This window comes from Delphinapterus leucas, chromosome 1 (genome assembly GCF_059928025.1).
Source record: "Delphinapterus leucas isolate spDelLeu-1000000601 "Yukka" chromosome 1, BTC_Dleu_Yukka2, whole genome shotgun sequence".
NCBI classification, from domain to species: domain Eukaryota; kingdom Metazoa; phylum Chordata; class Mammalia; order Artiodactyla; family Monodontidae; genus Delphinapterus; species Delphinapterus leucas.
This window is the reverse complement of record NC_143129.1, coordinates 38,693,873-38,715,591: the sequence shown is the minus strand read 5'-3', so window position 1 is coordinate 38,715,591 and position 21,719 is coordinate 38,693,873. Positions and strand designations below refer to the sequence as shown.

Genomic DNA, 21,719 nt, shown 5'->3' with positions numbered 1-21,719 from the left:
CGGTCATCCTTGGGGGCTGGAGAGCCCTCTCCATTGCTTCCTCTTGCCTTCCCTCCCAACAGGAGAAGGGCTTTGGCTGAGCCCTGCCCATCCCCCAGGTATTCCTCATAAAATCTTTAACCCTTAGAAGAACTGCCTCATCCCTTTTCCACAAAATGAATGCGTTATTTGGGCAAAAGAGAAAAATTGAAGTGGAAAAAATCTGTTACTTGGAAATTCAGCTGACTGCCCTCATTTGGGATAAATGCTCCTTCAGTCCCTGGCTGTGCTGTAGGCAGGCAGGCAGAGCCAACACAGTAACACCGGAAGCCGGGATACTGGGAGGAGACCTGGGGACTTTTCAGAGGAGCTGCCAGAGTGGTATGAACTTGGAGTCCAGGAAGACAGTGATGGGGCTCATCTCTGGGGGCTGAATCCCAATGTCCTCCCTCATCTCCATCATGACAGTGGTCAGTCAGATGGATCAACAGAGCACCATCCTGGGGGTAGGAAAAGGACAAGAAGAGGGAAGCTGGGGACTGCATCTGCCTTATATCCTTAGCACCTCCCTCAGTGTCTGACACATGGAAGGTGCCCAAAACACACCAGCTAGAAAAAAAAGAGTAACCCTTGTTCTGAGGGGCTGATGGGAGACCCAGGCCCTACCCTTACCCTCAGGTTGCTCACAGCCTAATGGTGGAGAGAAAACAGCTATAAAGAAAACAGACATGAGATCCAAAAGTTGAATACCAAGTCAAATAAAAATAATATAAAACAGGGGCTTACTTTCAGAGTAGCACCGTGGACTGGCTGGCTTGGAGGCAGGCGAGGTTAACTGAGAGAGTCTTCTCAGAGTCTATCTTAAGTAGGCCTTTGAAGGAGTAAATGAAAACTATTGGGCTGAATCCAATAGGATGGGTATGAACGTGGAGAGGGAAAATTTGGACTAAAACAGAGTGCAAGGAGAGCCAGAGGCTGAGCGGGAAGGCTGCGGCCGGGTCTCCGTGGCAGCAGAGAGGGGCTCACTGGCCCTGACAGGTGTCTACAGATGTGGTATGTGTAAGCAGGGCTGGAGTTTACATGGGTTCACTCATCACCTCGGTAGCTGGGGAAATATAAAAGGATGTGTTACAGGCCCCAATGTAATCTCCCAGATTCTTTGTTTTCAGCCATGGTTGTGCTTATAGGGGTGATGGGTAGAGGCCTAGACTTGTAAAAGCCCAGAGACCAAATCAATTTCCACAAGAAAGGGCACAGAGACCAGTGAAGGAAAACATGGAAACATAGGACAGGAGGTCAGAGGTGTGAGTGAAGAGAGACCTGTTTTACTTTGTTTAGCAAGAGAGGGAGATTGGAGCAGTACTGAGAGGAGGTAGATAATAGCATAAAGAGGCTTGTAGAAAAGGTTGGCTAGGTGTGCCATGTGATCTACTGCACATGTGCATGGAGGTTTCAGTGAAGACCCATATAGATGTCAAGGTTTCTGGATCTGGACTAACAGTTCCTTCAAACGTGACCTGGTGAAGTAGACTTTAGAGATAAAGGGAAACAAAGAGGCTCAATTTTACTCATATGCCTTCCTGGCAGACAATGTTTCTTACCAATTATCCATTCTTTCCTTACTAATATATCACAATTTGTTGCCTAGACACAACATATTTCCCGGCCTCCCTTGGACCTAGGAGCTCTGACATAGCTCTGACCAATGAGGCATCTGCAGAAGCTACTGGAGCTTTTGTGAGAAAGGTTGGATTTCCTGATATAGGCCCACCCCTTCCTTTTTTATCATTGTCTTTTTTCTTCTTCCTGCCTGGAACATGTGATCAGGAGGCAATCATGAGGATGAAAGTCATAAGCAAAGGATGATGGAGCAGAGAGGCTGAAGGAGCCTGCCTCAGGCAACCTGGTTTCCTGCTACGTCAAATCGAAAAGCAGCCTCACTGACATGGGTGTGTTACCAGCCACTAAACACAGTCCTACCTGAACCAGTGGCCCTCACCAAGGCTTAGGAAATGAAGAATAGCCCCCAAATCACAACAGCAAAAACAAGTCATAGTGTTGGGGCATCTTCCTGTGACTGGTGACTGGGAGGGCAGGACCTCATGCAGCAGAGGGGGGCACCCCCAGCGGAGTTGTGAGAGGCGGGACCTGAGAGGCTCAGCAGGTGTTCTGTGTTGGGACTGAAGGCAGAAAGAGGAAGATTTGCAAAGCGCAGCTACTCACCTCCTCTTGCCTCACGTGGGGACTCCCTCACCCCTCACCCCCAGGCGGTAACCTACTCCTGTTTTCATTTTTCTCTGGGGTTGGAAAGGAAGGCAGCAGTAGCCAGACCTCCTGGTGGCTCTTGACCGACCTCATTGTGCCCCACTAAAGTGCTAGCTCCCTGCCCATCCCTCCAGACACTGGACAGATGCCCAATGATTCCAGCCATTTGCCAAATTCAATTTTTTCTAGGAAACTTCAGAGATACATCATACTTGGTCAAGAAACTTGAGTTCTACTCAAGTTATTCAGTATGTTCAGTAACTGGTCATGGACCTTAGCTGGACAAGTCACGTCTACTCTAGACCAGTTTTTCCTTACCTGGAAGAGGAAAGGGTTGCTCTATCTGCAGTTCTCAGAGGCCAGTTTATGAAGACTTCCTGGTCTGTGGAAATATAATAATAATGACTGTTATTTACCAGGTGTTTCCTTTGTGCCATGATGATAACCATGTGTGCATTTGGATGCATGCACGTCCACACACGTATTCTAATATATTTGTGTAACGTTGGTGTAAGCTTGACACTGACCTTCTGGGAAAGAACTGGGATAAAACCTTTATGTTAAGAGTAAGAATAAGTCTTTCATATTTTTATGTTAAAGTGCCTTTTTTTGAAATGATGACAGAAGATGAATATTTTATTTGTTCAATAAGCAAAATAAAAATTGACAACCTGTTATTGTTTAAACTATTTCCCTCCCAAGTCCTAACAGACCATGAAATTAAAAGTCGGGCAGACCCTGGGCTACAGGGACTCCAAAGTCCTTTCTGGCTTGAACAGTTTGAGAGCTTCAACCTTCAGATAAGGTGATTTAGGCCACATGTTCCAGGAGACATCGTCCCTGATACTGAGCCACTCCACCCTGATGCCCTGGTGAGCTTAGCAGAAGGAAGCAGTCAACAGAGGGGCCTGTTGGTACCACGCCTGCTTGAAACTCTGCAAATATTTTGATCCATAAAGAAATTTCCCTTTCATGTCCTGTCCTGGCCCCAGCTTAACTCCAGCCCTCTCTGCACTTGTCTACTTTTTGGGATAAGCACCATAGAAAAAGTCTTAAATTACTCATTAACTGCGTAGAGATATTTCATTTGAGATCAGGTCCCAAACATAACCTCCCCCGACCCAGTCTTGAATTCCAGGTGTCAAAGACGACCAACCTCTAATCAGAGTACTAAGAGAGAGGAAGCAAAAGGAAAAATTATGGATTATCTTGAGGATATCTGTTCAAAGCAATTGTTCTCCACTTACATGGATTCTGCTGATGCCTGGAGCTGACCAGAAACAGAACAAGCAGTACTGTGGGCAGTCCACTGGTGCTTTCTTTAACACAAAGCTGGTGAACACTTATTTTGAAGCTAATATAGAACAAGTAATTTGGGAAAAAAGGAATTTGTGTATCCCAATGTTGTTATCTATTTATTTATTTTTTCCTTACTAAAAGTCTCAGAGACCCTTATGAAGGAGGGACATTGCTAACGTCCCAACAGCAGCCAGGGACATTCTTAGGAAAGGCAGTGGAAGCCACAGTGCTGCTTCTGCTGTGAGGCCCACATGCCTAAAACCCAGCAAAGAATTAGCCTTTGTGGACTGGGCTAAGACCAGACAGACTTAGGGTTAGGAGTTGAGGAAAGGGGGGTGCTTTTTCCTTTCTGTCTCACAAGCATAGAAACAAAAGAGTCACGAAGGCTACCAATCTGGCAGAAATCTAAGGAATTAGAGGAAAATGAACAAAAATAAACAAAAAGACATCATTTTTCCAGTTTTTCAAACCAGATGTGACCCTGGAATAGGGTGTAATGAGGAAGAAAAACAGCTGTTGAATATATCATGTGGTGACTCCAATGCTATCAATCTTTCATCATCAAAAGGGGCTTTGACAAATTCACCGTTCACAGTAAGATTTAAAATAGAGAAAAAGAGGAGGGAGGAGCTGGGTTACAGCACTAATCTGATTAATTTGCTTCAAAAACTCAGGCTTGTGGCCTGAACTGGTAATGGAATCTAGCCATTAAAAATGATTTGCTCTGGTGATGGGATTTTGAGACACAAAGTTGACAAAGTGGATTCATCTATTTAGAAAAATGTTTGCAACTATGGTGGTCCATTAAAACACCAAGAAAAAGAACGAAATAAAAAGATTTTTACTGGAAAGATTCCATATTAAACCCACAATCCTGTAGTTTCAAAGTAGCAGCAAACAACTTGCAAATTAAAATTGGAAACTTGTGTTTCCTGAACTTTTCGTGGGATGGAGGGCTGGGGAGGGACTGTCTGCTTTTTATGGGTGGGAAGTGATTTCTCACCCTGGCTAGAGGCCCATGGTTTACATAATCAATTACTCCCTCAACTGTGTCCTTAGCCTTTCCCACTATGGGCTGTTTCCCTTCAGCCTACAAACAGACCACAGGAAGTGTTGTTGTCTGCTCTACGCGCTCAGACAATCCCATCTAGACATAATTTTCCGTTGACCTGGGTCCCCTTCCATCTATGGCCCTGGTACTCATCTTTTATTCCCAGCCACGTTGCTTGAGAGAGAAGTCCACATGCCACCCTGTTAGGATTACTACACAAAGTACAGAATGCCCAGTTAAATGTGAATTCCAGATAAGCCACGAATAATTGGTTTATTCTAGTAATACTAAAAATATTATTCATTGTTTATCTTAAATTCAAATTTCAGATAAATTCAAATTTAACTGGGTATCCTCTATTTTTATTTGCTAAATCTGGCACCCCACTGACCCTTCCTCACTTTCCATTTGCTGCTCAGCCCATTGATCCTGCTCTCCCCAATTTCCCCAGAGATCTCCTAATGATCAAATCTAAAGGAGGTGTTTCCAGGCCTTACAGCAGGCACCTCTGTGGAGCATTCAGCAGTCACTCTTGGCGTTCCCTCTCTCATGGTGAAACTGTCTTCGCATTTCTTGTTTTCTCCATCTTTTTCTGACAGCCCTTCTCTGCTTTCTTCATGCACTCCCCTTGCTAAACTTGGTGCTCCCCAGGGTTCAGCCTTTGAGCCTTCATCATTCTCTACACACAGAGCTGTGTCGCTGCCATATTTCTCTCCCTGCTCAGCCCCACTGGTCTCAGCCGCCCTGAGCAGCTCTCTTGCCTCCTCGTCCATCATCCTGGCTGCGGGGCACCAGAGTACATCTCACAGAGAAACCTTCCTGCCCTAGGCCTCCGAGGAGAAGGGCTCAGCTGTCAGAGAAGAGAGCAGTTTCCAAAGGGATCAAAGCACTGGGCCCTCCAGGATTGATCGGCTATGAATTACGGACTTCATGTCCCAGTTGGTCCTGGTGTTGCAGAGCCAGCAGGGGTGTCCCTGCCTTCCTTCCGGAGTCAACCTCTTCTCTCGGGCATCCCTTTAGCATGCATTCATTTGACTTTAGGTGTCTTCCTGATTTGCTTTTTTACATTTGTTGTTTTTTAATGATTATTATTTCTGCATACACACACACACACACACACACACCCCATCTGATTGGGAGCTCCCTGGGCCCTCCTCCACCAGACTGTGCCCTGCTGGAGAGCAGGGACTGACAATGCCCCATGGGGAGTGTTTCATACACAGGTATGACCGTGTGACTATTAGGACTGAGAGCTGTGAAGGGCGAGGAAGAGTTTTTTGAGGGAAGAACTAGGAGACTGTGAAGGAAAGGACGTCTTCAACCCACTGCAGTCTGGTGCCTCCAGCCAACAACAACCTGCACAAACTGCTCTCAATGTTGCTAGTCCTTCCAGCTGCCCAGTCCAGTAGACGTTTTCCAGTACTTACCAGTTTGGACTTCTCTAATGCACTGGATCCTGTTGATCACTCCCCTCTGCTACTGTTTGTTTTTTAAAATAATTTATTATATAGCCAATGGTAGTAATTCTCAGTCATGCTGCCATGGTACATTCTAGTGGGGGTGGGAGGTGGGGCTGAAATAGATAATTACTTAATCAACAACTTGGCAAGTGGTTATAAATGTTTACAGATGAATAAGGCAGGAAAGTTGATACAGTCTCTTTGGTAAGGTGACATGTGAGTAGAGACCCAAATGAAGTGATGGAGTAAGCCATGGGGATAGCTGAGGAAAAAGTGCTCTGGAAAGAGGAAATAGTAGGTGCAGGTGAACAAGGAGGGAACGTGCAAGAGGGTAAGCGTGGTAGAATCAGAGTGAGCGTGGAGGAGTAGGAGATGAAGTCAGAGAATTAGCAAGGATGACTAATCATGAACGGCCTTGTGAGCCATAGCAAAGACTTTGAGCCTACTCTATGTGGAATAAGAAGCTGTTGGAGAATTTGGTGGCAGTTGAGACTACTGCATACTGGTAGAGGTGGTAATAAATTATTGGACTTGAAGGTGCAGCTGACAGAATTTGCTGATGGACTGCATGTGAATGTGACAGGAGCAAAGGCTAGCCCCAATATTTTTACCTGAATAACTGGTAGCGTGGCGATGCCATTTATGGAGAAGGAGAAGACTACAGGGTACATGGATTTGAGGCGGAAGATCAGTTTAGTTTGAGACTTGTTTAATTATATCTATTGAATATGCAGTGGAGATGTATAATAAGTAGGCAGTTGAAGAGAGGAGTTAAATGCAGGATAAGGGGTGGAAATAGGGATGTAAAGTTGGAAATCATCAAAATATAAATGGTATTTCAAGCCATGGATTTGGTGGACCACCTAGGTAGTAAGTATGGGTAAAAAAGTCAGGAAGATGAGGAGGAGCTATAGCAAAAGAGACTGAGGAGGAGCTGCCGGTGAGGTAGGAAGAGAGTGATGAGAGTGATTTCCCGAAGGCCAAGGGGAAAACAAGGTTTTCCCTGGTGGCGCAGTGGTTGAGAGTCTGCCTGCCGATGCAGGGGACAAGGGTTCGTGCCCCGGTCCGGGAAGATCCCACATGCCGCGGAGTGGCTGGGCCCGTGAGCCAAGGCATGCAAAGAGACAGGAAAATATAACCTTTAATGAAGAGAAAAGTAAATTTATTGAAACAAATTCAGAAATGACACAGATGATAGAATTAAGTGGACAAGAACATTAAAACATAATGATAAATATACTCTGTGTGTTCAAGAATGTAGAGGAATGAGTGTACACGATAAGGAGAGATATGGAGGACATAACAAAATACCTAATCAAATTCTATAGGTTGAAAAACGTACTAGATGAGATTATAACGTATTATTAGACTCTCTACAAGAAAAGACTTTAAAAACCGAAAGTCATAGCAATAGAAACAATTAAAAATGTAACACCAAGAAAAAGTCTGATAAAAAATAAACAGAGCATCAGTGAACTGAGGGACAACATCAAACTGCATAATATACATATAATCAGAGACCCAGAAAAGAGGAACAGAAAACATATTTAAAGAAATAATTACTAAAAATTTTCTGAATTTGATCAAAACTGTAAACTTACAGATCCCAATGAACCCTAAGCAGAACAAACATGAAAAATATATCAAGACATATCATGATCAAATTGCTTAAAACTAGTGATAAAGTCTTAAAGCAAAGACAGACGATCACAAGCAGACCAGCAGTATAAGAAATGTTAAAGGAAGTACAAAAGGAAAATGATACTAGGTGAAAATTTGAATCTACATAAAAGAGTAAAAGAAATTCCTGGAAATGGTAAATACTTGTGTAAATATAAATTTTAAATAATTAAAAATATACATTTAAAAGATAATTTACTGTTTAGTGTAATAATAATAATTTATTATAGGGTTTATGACATATGTTGAAGTAAAATATATGACAATAATAGCACAAAAGTTGGGATGAAGAAATGCAAATATACTTTGTACAGATGGTATATTTTACACAAAGTGGTAAAGATAGACTGTATAAGTTATAGATGAATACTATAAACCCTAAAGCAACAATCGAAAAGAATAATACAAAGGAGTATAGCTAATAAGCTAATAAAGGAGATAAAGTAGAATCATTAAAATTATCAACCAAAAAGATGACAGGGAAAAAAAGGATAAAGGAAATTAAGAAGAGACAAATAGAAAACAAATAGCAAGATGATACATTTAAACCCAACCATGTCAATAATCACATTAAATGCAGTTAGTCTTAACAGTCTAACCAAAAGGCAAATTGTCAGATTGGATTTTTTAAAAAGACAATTATTTTCTAAGACACCCATGTTAAATATATAGGAAAAGACAGATTAAATGTAAAAGGATGAAAATGATATATCATGTTACTACTTCAAAAGAAAGCTGTAGTGACTATACTAATATCAGACAAAGTAAGTTTCAGAACAAGAAATAGCACCAGGAAAAAGAGAGTCATTTCATAGTGATAAAGGGGTCGATTCCTTAAGAGGAAGCAGTAGTCCTAAAATATTTATGTACCTAATATTAGAGTTTCAAAATACATGAAAGAAAACCTAATAGAAACGCAAGGAGAAATGGACAAATCCACAATTACAACAGTTTTCAACACTCCCATTTCAATAATTGATAGAACAAGTAGACAAAAAATAGCAAGGATAAAGTAGAGTTGAACAAACCTACAACCAATTGGACCTAACTGATATTTTGAGAACACTCTGTGATACAGCAGCAGAATACACATTGCTTTCCAGTGCCCATGGAACAAATACTAAGATAGATAATTTGGGCCATGAAGCAAGTCATGAAAAATTTCAAATGATTCAAATCATACAAAATACGTTATCTGGACAAAAAGGGAATATATTAGATATTAAGAATAGGAAGATACCTGAAAATTTCCCAAGTGTTTGTAAACTAAGCAACATTTCTGAAAACATCTCATGTTTCAAACAAATATTCACAAGGGACATTAGAAAACACTTTGATCTGAATGAAAGTGAAAATAAGACATATAAAAATATGTGCGGTATAGCTAAAGCAAGATTTAGAGGAAAATTTATAGCACTAGACACTAATGTTAGAAAGGTATACAGATTTACAATCAATAACCTCAACTTCTACCTGAAGGAATTAGGAAAAAAGAAAAATTAGACCCAAAGCAGAAGAAAGGAAATAAAGAGCAGAAAATAAATTGAAAACCAAAATATAACAAAGAACAATCAATGGAACCAAAAGCTGAATCCTGGAGAAGATCAATAAAATGGATAAATCTCTAGCCAGATTGATCAGAAAAATAACAGAGAAGACATATATTACCAATATCGAGAGTGAGGGAGGGGTAAGCACTATAGATCCTACAGATATTAAAGCATTAATAAAGGAATATTATGAATGACTTTATGGCAGTCAATTTGGTGCCATAATGACTTTATAAGACAGCTTGGTCCTAGCTAATGCAATAAGGAAAGAAAAAGAAGTAAGAGGCATACATATCGGAAAGAAGGAAGTGAAAATGTCTGTACTTTCAAGTGACATGATATTCTATATAGAAAATCCTAGGGAATCTACCAAAAAAAAAAAAGGCTACAGAACTTTTTAGTGAGTTCATCAAGGTTGCATGATACAAGGTTGACATCAAGTGTATTTCTATATATTAGCAACAAAAAACCAGAAATTTAAAATACCATTTATAATGGCATAAAAATACAATCCAGGGATAAATTTGCCAAAAAATGTACAAGATATTTAAACTCAAAAGTACAAAACATTGCTGAGAGAACGCACAGAGGATCTAAACAAATGGAAAGATACACCAATTCATGAATATTTGGGGTTCTGGGACCCAGTTCCACTGCAGGCGTGAAGGTGCTTTCCATAACAACAACAAACAATTCTCAGACCCCAGTTGTCTACAATTCAACTCAATTCTGACACTATCCACCTGTAGAAATCATCAGACTCCACAGATTAAGGGCTTAGTCTCACAAGACTCCCCACCCCCACCCACTTCAGACGCAAGTTGCAGGCCGAGGTTATCATCTGTGCTTCTGACCAACCCACTGTAGATTGGAAGTTCCAATGACCCCCTCCAATTCAGTGTATCAGTCACAAGTCCACACTGTCGTTACCTGTACTCCTGAATGATTGGCTATACATCAGAGGTTCCCAACACCCCCTCCTTGGGTTCGATTAATTTGCTAGAGCAGCTCACAGAGTCTGTTTGCTACAGGGATATTAATTTATTGGATTGTGCCAATGACTTTATGGGTATACACCTATGTTGAAACTCAACAAAGTGTACATGTTAAAAATGTGCAGGTTTTGTACATGTAACTTAATAAAGTTGTAAAAAGCTAAGAAACAAAAGACTTGACAAGCTGATTATAAAATTAATATGGAAAAGCAAAGAGCCAAGTTCAGCCATGACAAAAGGAGGAGAGTCTTGCCCTAATAGATATGAGGACTTGTTTCTAAAAGCTACTATAATTAAGACAGTGTAGTATTCATACAGGGAGAGACAAACAGTCCAGTGGAACAGATTAAAGAAACCAGAAACAGACCCACACATGTGGAAACCTGGTAAACAACAGAGATGGCATCCTAAATCAACAGGGAAAAGACAGACTTCTAAATAAATGATGCAGAGACAATTAGGTATCCATATGAAAAAAAATGAAATTAGATATTTACCTCGTAATATTCACAAAAATAAATTTCAAATGAGTAGATACTTAGATGTTTCAAGAGCAAAACTTTAGAACTCTAAAAAGAAAATACAGATATATCTTTATGCCTTTTGTGTAGGGAAGACATTTTTAAACAACATGCAAAGAATGTAAACCATAAAAAAGTAATCAGTGTGATTGCCTGAAAATTATAATCTTCTGTGCAACAAAAATACCATCTATTAAATGAAAAAAACAAGCCACACAATAGGAGAAATTATAACTGAGCAAAGAATTTGCATCCATTTCATACTTTGAAAAATTCCTCAAACAGTAAGAAAATGATAAACTCAATAGACAGATGATATGAACAGATAATTCACCAAAGAGAAAACCCCAAATTCTGTATATTTAAGAAAATATTCTCAACTTCACTAGTAATCAGGGACATGTAAATTAGAAAATTAATAGGAATATTTACACACATCAGACTAGAAAAATTTTAAAAGTCTGACAATACTAGACACTGGCAAGGAAGTGAAAAAACGTGAACTCAGTCACCCCTAGTTGGAATGTAAACTAGTAAGAACCATTTTGGAAAAATACTTAGGCATAGTTGAAGATGCACATAGCTTATTCCACTGCTAAGCACATATTCTAAAGAAACTTGCACAATTGCATAAAAGACAAAAATGTTTATTTCAGTAATGCTTTTATTTTTGTTTATTTATTTATTTATTTATTTTTGGCTACGTCGGGTCTTTGCTGCTGTGCGCAGGCTTTCTCTAGTTGCGGCGAGTGGGGGCTACTCCATTGCGGTGTGCAGGCTTGTCATTGTGGTGGCTTCTATTGTTGGGGAACACGGGCTCTAGGCATGTGGGCCTCAGTAGTTGCAGAATGCGGGCTCAGTAGTTGTGGCTCACGGGCTCTAGAGAGCAGGCTCAGTAGCTGTAGCGCATGGCTTGGTTGCTCCCTGGCATGTGGGATCTTCCCAGACCAGGGCTCGAACCCGTGTCCCCTGCATTGGCAGGCGGATTCTTAACCACTGCACCACCAGGGAAATTCCAGCAATGCTTTTAATAGTGGAAAATTGTGAACAACCTAAACTGTCCACCCACAGTATTTGGATAAATAAATTGTGGTATATTCATACAACATATTATATAGCAATTTCAAGGAATGAACTAAAGCTATGCATTGCAATAAGAATAAGTCTTAAAATCATGAAGTAGATAGAAAAAAAAGAAATTTGCAAGGTCATGCATTCAGTATAATATTCATAAAATTTAAAAGCATGCAAAGTTATACTATATGTATAATGAAAGTACAAATATATGCATAGGAATAACTTATACCAAATGACTGTAGTGTTTTCTCTGGAAAACACAAGAAAAGAAATGAAAACAGGGACAGTTCACTGTGGAGCTTAACTGTATCTGAAGAGTTTTGCTTGTGGTGTGTGGTGAACTTATTTGCCTGAGTCCTGGTTCCATCACTTATGAGATGAGTGACCTTGGACAAGTCACTAAACCTCTCTGTGCCTCAATTTCTTTATTTATGACCTAGAGATTATAATTATACAACCTCCTATAGAGGCTGTGAGAATTACCTGAGTTCAGTATACAGTGTTTAGAACAATGCCCAGCACCCAGTAAGCACCATGAGCATTAGCTATTATTAGATCTCAAAAAAAAAATCTCAGTAACTATGTAAAGATTTTTAAAAGCAGTCTTACTCCTTCCCCTTCCTGAGCAATTCAGTCCTGAAGCTGTTAGGTAAGGCAGAGCAAGGTAGGCATCCATGGAGAGGAGCGATCTGGCATGTGGTGTCAGAGCCAGAGCGGAGTAGCGAGGCATCCACACAAGCAGGGGAAATGCTGATGTGGGGAGTCAGCGCCCAAGCAAAGTGAGAAGGGTATCCATGTGGGGAGAGCCCAGAAAAGGTGTTGGAGTCCAGGGGGAGGGGTGTGAGGAAGACATTCATGATGTGAACCGTAAAAAGGTAGCATCCATCCTGAGCTGTCAGCCCAAACAGGTGAGTAGAGGTTCCAAGTAAAAGGGCAGCTTGTCATGGGAGTCAGAGCCTGGGCATGATGACCTGACCTCCACACACAAGTGTGGCCCAGAGAAGGTTATCAGAGCCTGAGCAAGATGAAGGGAGCATCAGTAAGGGGCAGGGCTGGGAATGGGAATGGGAAGGTGGTTACTTACAGGGGGCATTGATTAAATGAGAAAGTAATTTAATTATAGTGGGAGCCAGGTTTCTCTCTGTTAGAAAAAGAAGTTGCAAGTGTGGAAAGGGAGAAAAAGTAGAAACACCCCTGTGGTATTAGATTGGAATTGGAGGCATTGGTAAACACACATGTATATTCTAGCTCTGCCCCCTGAGAGGGCCTGGGAAGAGTAACACCCCAGGAGCAATGAGCATCCCTGGCACCCAGAGCTCAGCTTCTGAGTATCACTCTGCGCTGAAAGACACTAGGGCTCTGTGAAGATACGGCTGCTTTCAAGGCTGGGGCAGAGAACATGCAAAAGGAGCCTAGAACACCTTGTGCCAAAGGCAAGGAAGTGCTCAAAGTATGATGGGGATGTGGCAAAAGGACACAGAGGTCAGCTTGAAGGAGCTTGTACCAGTCAACTCAGAGAAAATTTCAACATCAAAATTCATGTTAGCAACAGAATGTAACCCATTGAGTAAAAGACAAATCCATGAGTTAGCAGACGATGGCCTGTGGACCAAATCCAGCCCTCTGTTTCTGTATGGCCCACAGGCTCAGAATGATTTTTGCAGAGGAACATTTGCAATCAATTTGATAATTGGGAACACTGACCTTGAACCCCAGTTAAGTCTAATCTTCCCTCCACCCCCAAAAGAATTCTATTCTCATTAGGATATCTGCACTACAAAAAAATTTGTACTCAATAATTATATTTTTAATTTCATCAGTGAAAATGTTCTGGAAAAATTTTTTTTCTCTCATTATGAAAGTACCTACATAATATCCTCAACTTGGCTTCTTGGCCTGCAAATCTGAAAATACTTACCAGATAGTAATAACTCTGGCCCTTTACACAAAGAGTTTGTTGACTCCTGGTCTAAATTAATTAAATGTTTGTTGAAGAATGGGATTTAAAATGGGATTTTATTTTTTACATCTTTATTGGAGTATAATTGCTTTACAATGGTGTGTTAGTTTCTGCTTTATAACAAAGTGAATCAGCTATACATATACATATGTTCCCATATCTCCTCCCTCTTGCGTCTCCCTCCCTCCCACCCTCCCTGTCCCACCCCTCCAGGCGGTCACAAAGCACCGAGCTGATCTCCCTGTGCTATGCGGCTGCTTCCCACTAGCTATCTACCTTACGTTTGGTAGTGTATATATATGTCCATGCCTCTCTCTCGCTTTGTCACAGTTTACCCTTCCCCCTCCCCATATCCTCAAATCCATTCTCTAGTAGGTCCGTGTCTTTATTCCTGTCTTACCCCTAGGTTCTTCATGACATTTTTTTTTCTTAAATTCCATATATATGTGTTAGCATACAGTATTTGTCTTTCTCTTTCTGACTTACTTCACTCTGTATGACAGACTCTAGTTTCAAAGCACTGCCTATAAAATACTTTTTAGTTACAAAGGAGAAAAGAAAAATGTCATAGTGGAGAAGCCTAGCAGACATCAACGTAAGTAATGAAAGCCTCTTCAGTAACGGGATAAACTGATGTCAAGCCTCACCTATTAGGGTGCAACGAAAAAAAACAGGTCACTCCTGTGATATTCCTGCTGAAGGTGCATAACCTGAAAATAATCAGGAGGAAACAATGAGGGACATCTACAAAATAATTAGCCTATAATCTTCAAAAGAGTCGAAGTCATGAAAGTCAGGGAAAAACTGAGGAATTGGTTCAGATGGAAGAGACTAAAGAGAAGCAGCAACTAAATGCAACATGTGATTCCAAAATGGATACTTTTGGTATAAAGGAGATTCTTGGGACAAATAGCAAAACATTAACAATATCTAGGGATTGAAAGGTGGTACTACACCAATGTCAATTTTCTGATTTCCATGGTTGTGTTGTAGTTATACAATATGTAGGAGAATATCCCTTTTTTGTAGGAAACACACATTAAATTTTTCAGGGGTGCTGGGGCATCAGTTGGCAACTTACTCTCAGCAGTTCAGGGAAAAGAGGTTTTTATACCATACTTGCAACTTTTCTCTAAATTTGAGATTATTTTAAGAAAAAAAAAAGTAAAGGCTTTGACAAAGTTAGAGAGTTCTATATTATTCTCACTACCCCAGACTCCCTCAGAGCTAGGGATGCACAGTTCTAGCCAATGAGACATAAGCAGAAGAGTGTAGGGAATTCATGGAGAAGCTTGTGTTTCCTTCACACAGACTCAACCCCTCCCTCCTTCCTCCTACCTGGAACATGGATGTGGTGCCCCAGTGTAGAGCATCCTGGGTTTTATAGCACTGTGGTGACAAGTGTGAAGAAGAAAGCTGATACCTTAAAGATGCCAGAGTACTCAAAAGATGCTGGGCTGCCCCAAAGCAGGACAAATGTTAATTACAGAGCGACGGGGAGTCATTTCAGGAGCCTCTGAGGGTGCCTGCAGAGTAGCTCAGAAGGACAGGAGGAAGGTGGCCCATCATCCCCTTGCATTGTGTGGCCTCTTCCAATTGCTATCATTCCTACACCCACCCCTCTTGCAGGCTATGATAGAAACAAATCGTAAAACTAACTATAAATTTAAAAAACAGAGGAAGAGATGAAAATTAAAATAAAAAATTTAAAGCCAGGAACAGAAGTGGAAAAGGATAAACCAGAATAAATAAATAAATAAATAAACCAAACCTTAAGAATTATTATTTTTAAAACTAGGTATTTAAGAATGTTTTAAATAAAAATTAAATATTTTACAAGGAAACAAAGTAAAATTATGTACAGAAAGTAAACAACATGAAAAGTAAAGGCAAATAAAAGCTAAGACCTTCAAAGGAGCAAAAACACAACAGGGAAAAGATAATAAAAGGATAAATTGTCCGTAGTAAAAAATGTCCGTAGTAAAAAAAAATCAAGAACAAAAAAGCTAGATATAGACAGGCAGGGAAAATACTTTCCCATCAAGAAGAAGATTAGAAAAGACAAAAACTGCTAAAGACCATTGAGTAGAGTCAAGGGTTAATGCCACCAAAAAGAGGAGGAAAAAGAAGAAAATATAAAAAGTAGAAAAGGGTCTGAGGAACAAGCAGTATCTTTCTGGCCTGCAAGGAGAAACTAACGCTTGTCCCAAGAAAGAACTTAGTATCTACTCTAACTCAGGAAATGAAATGCATTTTAGGAAAGCCTTCTGGGAGGACAGCCTGGGGGAAGACACGCTCCTCTTGTTTCACCATCCTCCAGAAGGTTCCTGCCCCTGCCCTTGAGTGTCACTTGGAGATAGTGGTTTCCTATCAAGTAATCAGGAAATACTAGGCAAAGAGGTTCCAACCAGCCCGTTGGAGCCCTGAAAAGTTGCTGCGTTGTTGTTGGTTTCAGGTTTTAGCTCCTATGTTTGATGCCTCCCTGGTTGTCCCCTGGCCTGGCTTTGGAGGGCAGGACTGAATGAGATGAAATCAGGGGTTGCTGGGGGAGCAGTCCTACAGAGAAGTATTTGATGAGAAGCAAATCTAGTTCTGGAAAGTTCCCTGGATGGGCTTTTGAAGGCAAGGAAAAGAGGTCCGTTCAAGTTGCCTCAAGAAACGTATGCAGGAACCCAGGAAGAGATTAATGGCCAGATCTCAGGAGAAACAGAAATTGGAGGGTGTCCATGCCCCTTTGCTCTGGTGGTCCACCATGAAAATGGCTGCTACAGACTGAATGTTTGTATCCCCACAAATGCATATGTTGAAATCCTGACTCTCAATGCGATGGTGTTAGGAGGTGGGGCCTGAGATAAGCAGGTCATGAGGGTGGAACCCTCATGAATGAGATTAGTGTCTTTTTAAAAGAGACCCCAGAGAACTCCCTCACCTCTTCTGCCTTGTGAAGACACAGTGAGAAGGTTGTTATCTCTGAACCAGGAAGTGGGCTCTCACTATACACCGTATCTGCCAGCACCCTGATCTTCGACTTCCCAGCCTCCACAACTGAGAAATAAAATCTGTTGTTATAAGCCACCCCAGGCTGTAGTGTTCTGTTACAGCAGCCCGAGCAGACAAAGTCAGAGACTTTACAGTTACTCTCACTACTCAAGTTTGTGTTGTCTTTTCTTTCTCAATATAATGCGACATCACGTGGATTTCGTTACAGAGAGATATGGATATGTGTAACGAGATGCTAAAATACAATTCTTTCTCCCTCAGTCCTGACTGAGAGCCCAAAGGCTTTGCACAAAGCCATGGGTGCAAAATGACTCCACATTCCAGGGTGAGGTGCTAAACCATCTATACAGGATTTGCAAAGGAGATATCTTAAAACCCATTTTGCAATTCTAAGCAATTCTAATCAACAACCTTAAGGGTATTAAAGGGTTGTGACTGAAGTTGAAGGGGAGGTGATTTGATTTTTTTGGAGAAAGTTATAGAAGTGTTTTGGAGGTGGGGAGGAGAAGCTTGCCCTTCACATCAAACAAGGTGATTAGGGCTTAAGGGATCACTTGGAGAATATAATAGACATAATAGACTGGTGCTGGACCCATGCCTGTAAAGGTAATAAAGAGACTGTGGCTGGCTAGTGCCTTGGCATAGTGGAGTAGAGAGAGCTGTGTTGGGAAGTAGCTGTGCTCTCATGATAGTAGGACCAAAACGCTGATAGGAGCATTATGGATGCTGATCTGTGACTTATAAGGATGGTGATCTGTGACTTTATATACAGACCCTGCCCATGATGACTTCCCAGAGGAACTTTGGAGCCCCAACAAGAGTATGTGTGGTGTGGACCAAAAGATACCCATGAGCTAAGGGAGGAATGGTAAATGGGCAGCCAGAGGAAAGGCATGGTCTGTATCAAGGAAGCTGCCATCAAAGGACCACAACAGGGGCATCACCAAGAAACATATGTTAGACCCAAGAGAAGAAAGTCAGCTTTAAACATCCACTAAGGCCAGAAAATATCAGCACTATAGTAAACAGTGCCAGTCAAGTAAGAACTTTCCTGCTCCCTGCACCTCCTCTCTCTCCTTGAGCAGCGGCCTTGGAGCACTACGCAGCCTAGTGAGGGAGGGGAAAATGAGGAGACGCACAAGGTGGGGACATAGAATATAAGCTGATCACCATCCCTTCTGCCCTCTGCAGCTTCTGGCCTGAAGCAGAGGAAGAAGAAGTACTGAGAGAAAGAGAGAGAGAGTTTTATAAGAAATTTAGAGTTTTGATCAAGTAGAGAGGAAATAATTGATGTTTCAGGAGACAGAGGGGAGAACTGCAGGACAAAGGTCTTTAGTAGACAGGGGGAGATGGGACCAGCCCAACATTTGGGGAGGGACCTGCCTCAATAGGAGTGGGGGCTATACATCCACTGCAGTTGGGAATTGGGGAGTGAATTTACTAGGGAAGTATAGCTGGATCTCCAGGCAGTACTGAACCTCATTAAAGCATGCTGGAGAAAGACAAAGACATACACAAGGGATGATTACAATGAAGGACCACAGAATCCCCACTTGGTTAGGAGGGACATGAAGACAGGAGGGGAATGCGGGTCATTAAATTTCAGGGCCAATGTAGCTAAGGTCCTGATGAGTGCGAGGAATTGTGAGACTGACTGTGCCGGCAGGCGGCCACCAGAGACAACCCCAAAATGGAAGACCCAAACCTATTACCATTGTTCACTCCCACCTCTCCACACTTTAAACACTTCTGAGGCAGCTGTCTCCTGTCTGACCTGCTGTCCCGGGCACATTTTGTACATCCTTCGACAAAAAATCTACCTCAATTCTTGGCCCTATAACCCTACTACTAAGATTTTTCTCCTCCAGTTTCAATCCTTATACTCTTTTTTCCTTACACTGCCACTTCTGGACCTGAGTACTTTGGATAAAGCTCAGCAATTTTTCAGAAGATCAGAGGCTGGGGCCAGATGTGTAGCCTCCCTTGACCCCAGTTGAGTAAAATGTTGTCTCTCTCATGCAAGAAGTTTTCCAACAAGAGAGTTTTGGGAGACAAGTAGCATCCCAACTCCTATAGGTGGGGTCCAGGAAGTAACAAGGAAAAACATATAGCCACAGACACCTCCAGGATCCTCCAGCTAAAGTGGCAAAGGTCTGAGACCCAGATAATGCTGGGGAACTCCAGCCAGAGAGCTATGCTTAGAGCACACAGATCTTAAGGGAATAAAACCAGAAGTTATCAAGCTATCTCAACTACGTTAGCGGAAGCACATACAGTTAGGAGCTGCCTGGGTAAGATGGAACCCTCTGACCCACGTGTCAAACACTCAGAGCGGGTAGAACGACAACAAAAAACCCACGTGGTGTTTGTCAACCTCTGTTCTCCCCCAAGCAGTTGTCTGTTCTGTCTCCTGAAGTCCGAACCTCCTTAAGGAAATGGAACCCACTCTAAACCTCCCCCCGTGATGTGGCCTTTGCTTCTAGTGGGAGTGGTTTTAACAGCAGTGCATTTATTCCCTGACTGTAAGCAACAGAGGGGTCCCAGCAGTGGTGCCCTAAAGGCAGCCCACACTGGCCTGCAAGAACTGACTGTTCAGTTCTCCAGAACTTTGTGAGCAGGTTGTTAAAGGCATTCTACAGCATTTGAAATTAAGTTATAAAAACTGACAGTTACATCATATTAAAAACAAAGGTGGGAATTCCCTGGCGGTCCAGTGGTTAGGACTCAGCTCTTTCATTGCCGGGGCCCAAGTTCGATCTCTGGTCAGGGAACATAGATTCCCCAAGCTGTGCGTCTCAGCCAAAAAAACCAAGAAACCAAAAAATGAAAACAAAACAAAACAAAAACAAAGGTAATAAATACTCGACACTCGTCACTCACTAATTATCTTACGGCGTTTTACAATTACTTACGTTCTGGAGGCTACGCACACCTATTGTATCAGGCGGTAGAAATACCATGAAATGGAGTGCCAGTGCACACCTCTTCCCAACTCCATGTCCAGGGACTTCACTTTTGGTAGCTCCAAATAGGCCATGGAAATCAGCAGGCACTACGAATCAGCCCCCCGCCCCGCCCTGCCCCGAGAATTGGCTGTTAAACGTTTACCAGCACACCACTGGGCTCCACGGACCTGAGGGAAGTCAGTTAGAACAACCCCAGCGTCAGCCCACCTCCGGAACCCAACGTTTCCTCTGCCTTTTTCGTACACCCTCCTCTGCTCAGGGACGGGGCAAAACTGTATTTACTTACTTAAAGGGCATCTGGGTCAGATGGTCTCCCTCAGACAGGAGTGCTGAGGAGCTGGCTGATGAAATATTTTCCCAATTCTGCCTGGTTTCCATTTGAACAGGAAAAAAAACTGGTTCTAAGGAATGCAGCCAGTAGGTAAGTAAATAGGGCAGCTGTGATGTGAGTTCCAGCTGAAATAAAGAAAACTTATGAGTCTGGTTTATATAAAAAGAAAGCTTATAGATTCAGATTTTCCTCCCTTCCTGCCTCTGGTCTCCTACAACAGGGCACAGTCTGTGCTTGCATTGCCCTTTCCTTCCCCCAGGGATGTAATTGGCACCTGGTTGCTCCTTGGCTCTAGCACAGGATAAACTTGCTGTTTTCTGGACACTTGTTTTCAGTGGTGGAGTTATTCATTTCTCTTTTCATAGTAGACATTACTTAGACTCCACTGGACTCTCTCAAGGGCCCATGTTCAAGGATCCACTATTCTGAGTTGGAATAATCCTCCGGCCTCAGTTCCGTTCTAAAACTCAGTCATTTCCCTTGAGAGCCAAGGACAGAAGGAGGAGATGGGGAACCCAGCAGGTTTAGGAATTCAGCTAGATTTCTGATCCTCCCTGAAAAGATGCAATTTTCTTTCCTACCCCCAAACCTGGTAGTGAATTAGCCACACCAAAGATGCGTGCGTATATGCGCTCCGTGTCAGTACAGGCAGACCTTGGTGATAGTGCAGGCTGGGTTCCAGCCACTGCAATAAAATGAATATCACAATGAAATGAGTCACACAAAGTTTTTGGTTTCCCAGTGCATATAAAAGTTATGCTTACACTATATTGTAGTCTATTAAGTGTGCAATAGCATTAGGTCTAAAAAAGTACATACCTCAATTAAAAAATACTTTATTGCTAAAAAAATGCTAAGCACCATCTGAGGCTTTAGTGAGGAGGAGTCACATCAAAGACCACTGATCACACATCACCAGAACGAATACAATAATAATGAAAAAGTTTGAAATATTGAGAGAATTACCAGAATGTGACACAGAGACATGAAGTGAGCAAATGCTCTTGGAAAAATGGTGCTGATAGACTTGCTCAGTGCAGGGTTGCCTCAAACCTTCAATCTGTGAAAAATGCAGTATCTGCAAATGCAGTAAAGTTAAGCACAATAAAATGAAGGATGCTTGTATATGGCAATAACACTGCAGAAATGGCGCTATTTACTAGTTTCTATTTGTTCATATGTATGTGTGCCATCTATTGTGAACCTGAATGTTTGCAGGTATACGTGTGTGTGTGTGTGTGTGTGTGTGTGTGGTGTGTAGACAGGCACGTGTGAGTGCCATTTTGTAGATACCTGTGTGTTTGAACGTGTATAAAATCACGTTTTCGTGTTCCTCTGTCTGTATTTTTGCACATGCAGATGTGATTCGTGTGAGCAGGAGTGAGACTTTCACAAACCTGGTTGAAATGCTTGGAGAACGTCATCATCTTCTAAAAAGAGAGGAATGAAACATTTTGAAGAAAGGATTAAAACACCCAAACATTTCTTTTTTAAGACTCCCTATGTTTTCTCTATGTGTAATGGAAAAGTACCAGATATTTGCATTTTTCTGTCATGATAAGGATGGTTGATTTCATCTAGGGAC

At 41.8% G+C, this 21,719-nt stretch overlaps 1 long non-coding RNA gene across 1 annotated transcript in view; it reads right to left on the bottom strand.

Moving 5' to 3' along the window:
- LOC111184801 (uncharacterized) overlaps positions 1-21,719 on the bottom strand; it is a 95,077-nt gene that overhangs the window by 32,721 nt on the left and 40,637 nt on the right. Inside the window, exons 3-4 of the long non-coding RNA XR_002647406.3 lie at positions 20,090-20,259; positions 2,563-2,626 (exon numbers count right to left, since the gene is read on the bottom strand). This is a non-coding gene — a long non-coding RNA (uncharacterized LOC111184801). The remainder of the gene's footprint in view (positions 1-2,562; positions 2,627-20,089; positions 20,260-21,719) is intronic.